This window comes from Acinonyx jubatus, chromosome X (assembly GCF_027475565.1).
Source record: "Acinonyx jubatus isolate Ajub_Pintada_27869175 chromosome X, VMU_Ajub_asm_v1.0, whole genome shotgun sequence".
Lineage (NCBI taxonomy): Eukaryota > Metazoa > Chordata > Mammalia > Carnivora > Felidae > Acinonyx > Acinonyx jubatus.
In genome coordinates this window covers 112,997,770-113,001,551 of record NC_069389.1, presented here as the reverse complement: position 1 = coordinate 113,001,551, position 3,782 = coordinate 112,997,770, and the positions used below count along the sequence as shown (strand labels likewise).

At 41.0% G+C, this 3,782-nt stretch overlaps 1 pseudogene; it reads right to left on the bottom strand.

The window, feature by feature from the left end:
- Positions 1–427: 427 nt before the first annotated feature.
- Positions 428–1,513, bottom strand: LOC106976207 (glyceraldehyde-3-phosphate dehydrogenase-like; annotated as a pseudogene).
- Between the last annotated feature and the right edge of the window lie 2,269 nt (positions 1,514–3,782).

Below are 3,782 nucleotides of genomic sequence, written 5' to 3'. Positions count from 1 at the left end.
TAGTTTCACTGCCCTAAAAAATCTCCCGTGCTCCACCTATTCATCCTTCCCTCCATCGACCCGAATCCCTGGTTGCCACAGATCTTGTTACCATCTCTATAGTTTTGTCTTTCCTAGAATATCATATAGTTGGAATCTTACGGTATGTACCCTTTACAGACTGGCTCCTTTCATTTAGAAATACGGGTATAAGTTTCCTCCATGTGTTTTCGAGACTTAATAGCTGAAAATTTGTGTCTGTTATAGGGACAATTTGAACATCAAAATGATGATGATTGAACTTAAGAAGAGACTGATGATTTCTTTTTTCTTTTTTTTTGTGGGGGGGGGCTGGGTACAGTATACTTTGTTGATGGTACCTGATAGGTAGGGCTCCCCAAGCCCCTCCCCTTCTTCAGGGGGTTTTGGATGGAAACTGTGTAGAAGCAGGGAGATTTTCAGTGTGTTTGGGGCAAGGACTCCCCAGCAGCTGAGGGCCTCTCCCTCTTGCTGTTGCTGTGACTGGTGGTCCAGAGAGCTCTTACTCCTTGGAGGCCATGTGGACCATAAGGTCCACCACCCAGTTGCTATGGCCAAATTCATTGTCATAACAGGAAATGAGCTTGACAAAGTCATTGAGAGCAATGCTAGCCCCAGCATCAAAGGTGGAAAAGTAGATGTCACTGTTAAAGTGACAAGAAACAACCTCTTCCCCAGTGTAGCCAGGATGCCCCTGCTTCACCACCTTCTTGGTGCCATCAAGTGTTTGGCAGCTTTCTCCAGGCAGCATGTCAGATCCACAATGGACATGTTGGGGGTGGGGATACGGAAGACCACGCCAGGGAGCTTCTCATTCAGCTCCAGGATGACCTTGCCCACAGCCTTGGCAGTGCCAGTAAAAGCAGGGATGATGTTCTGGGCAGCCCCTCGGCCATCACACCACAGCTTCCCAAAGGGGCCGTCCACGGTCTTCTGGGTGGCAGTGGTGGCATGGACTGTGGTCATGAGTCTCTTCACGATGCAGAAGTTGTCATGGATGACGTTGCCCAGAGGGGCCAAGCAGTTGGTGGTGCAGGAGGCATTGCTGGCAATCTTGAGGGAGTCGTCATACTTCTCATGGTTCAAACCCATCACAAACGTGGAGGCATCAGCAGAGGGGGCAGAGATGATGACCCTCTTGGCCCAAACCTTCGAGTGAACCCCGGACTTCTCCATGATGCTCAAGACCTCAGTGGACTCCACAACATACTCAGCACCATCACCCCATTTGATGTTGGCGGGTTCTCACTCCTGAAAGATGGAGATGGGCTTTCCATCAATGACAAGTTTCTTGTTCTCAGCTTTGACTGTGTCATAGAATTTGCCATGGGTGGAATCATACTGGAACATGTAAGACCCCATAGTTGAGGTCAACGAAGGGGTCATTGATGGTGACAATACCCAGTTTCTCAGAATTAAAAGCAGCCCCAGTGACCAAATGCCCAATATCGCCTAATCCGTTTATTCTGACCTTCACCATCGTGTCTCCAGGATGTGGCTGGCACTGCACCAGGAGATGTGGCTCTCTGTCGAACAGGGAGAAGAAGAGAGCCAAGACAGATAATTTCCAGTAGAATGCAGTTACCAGAATTTTATTTCATTCTCTTGGTAAACAGATGATCTACCTAAGGAAATCAATAGGTCTTCTGTCTCTGCCATCTCAGAATGAAGAGAATCACTCCATGTGTCCTCTTCATGAACCTATATTCTGTCAATATTTTCTACCTCTGTCAGCTTCCTGACACGTCTATTTGTGCATTTTTTGAACAATCCATTTGTGATTAATTTCCTTATTTCCTATCTAGAGCCAACTTTGCTTTATTTCACACAAGCTTGCATGAATCTTTGAAAAATAAACTCACGATATAAATATATTGGCCTGAATTATTGGTAAGTCATGCAAAGTTATTGTGCTTTGCTGTAATCTGGAACACTTGCATGAAATAGCAAAATAAAAAAAAGTTCAGTTTTCACATATTCTTTTGATGCCTTATATATCTAAATACACAAAACATGGCCCAGCCATCAGTTTATTTAGCTACGTATTTCTTTCATATGCAGTGTGCTTCAGCTATATGGACTTAAAAATTAATGCCATTATTTTGAGTTCTATATAAATTTCTTTCTGATGTTTGCATCTTACCAATTGCAGCAAATAATTTTGTTTTGGGGACCACAAACCATTTCTGTCAGCCATGTTCCACCCATTGTTTTAGAAATTCCATCTAAATTCCATTCAGATTTCCGTTGTTTTAGAAATCTGCTTTACATGTTCATTTTACTTTTAATTATAGACCGTTCACTTGCCTTATACTTAATACAAAGGTTGAAAGTATCTCATCTTTCACAGCTTTCTCCTTTGAAGAACTCTTATATTCTTAAATGTCAATTAAAACTTAATAAAACACTTTCAATTCACACTGCACTGCAGTTGTTGGCAAATGATTGTTTTCAATGTCCCTGATTTGGGATAAAAATAGTTTGGGTGTTGTTTTTTCTTGATTTCTAGCTTGAAGTACCAGAGTATATTGAAAACATGTGTCGTATTAGAAGTAGCTCGTGTCACTTCTCCACACAGTACTAGAAATCAGTTTTGATTTGACATTTATGTTAAATCATTTTCATACTGCTAGTAAAGATGTAGTTCCATGTACATGTACAAAGTACAATGTAACATATAGATCAATATGAAATATAATCCTTGCCTTCTAAGAGCTTATGGTCTAATTAAAGAGATAAACCAGATGTGCACATGCATGTGTATAGACACTCACGGAGTCAAGTAGCAAAACGAAGCATGATAACCAGTGGCAAAACATAGAACTTGAAGTTGGAGAGCTGAAGTTTGATATGTGTATCTGCCTGTTGCTGTGTGACCCTGAGCAAGTTACTCAACCTTGCCAAGTTCCAGTTGGTTCATCTTAAAAACAGGAGTAATAATGCACAGTGATAATGTGAAGATTATACTGAACGACATGTATGAAAGTCTGTGGGGTCTCATACCCAAATCCATAAAGCTCCTTTGTTCTACTCGAATGTAGCACTAGGGCAATGACTACAGCCATCGCTTGGACCTCCAGTTCAAATACTCTTGCACAGTACTTGAAAGGCACTCTGGTATTCGGGAAAGAATAGCAGCGTCAGACCTACTGGATTTTGAATAATAGCTTGAGCTATTCATGGTTGTATGACATTGCGCAAGTGACTTAACCCATCTAATTCTTAATTTCATCATTTTCAATGGGGATATTATTATCCACTTACTAAGGAGTTATTGGGAAGATTAAAATAATAAGATTATTATTTAAGTTAATACCTAATGCCCAATAGATAATGAAACATGTATTTACTAAAGTGGACGATTTTTTCAGCCCTTTACAAAGACCACAGGAAGTTCAGCTGAGAAGAGTGAAACCTATACTCTGAAAAAAATTATGAAGTATTCATGAGTTTATCTGTATATGGTAGAGTTATGTGCAATTACAAATTGGTCTATAGAGAATCACAAGAATGCAAAAGCGTAACTAGGGTGCTCTAAGTTATAAATGGGACTGTATCTGTTTGGGTGTGAGGCCCTGTATACTTTCATATACATTATTCAATATAACCTTCACAATATCACTGTGCATTATGACTCCTGTTTTTAACATGGGACCAAAGGGTGCCCTTTTATTGGTAGTCAACCATCCCTACTTATTCGGGATGAGAGGGTGTGCATAGAGTGGTACTTGTCCCTATCCAAAGTTTATCATCCCATCATACTG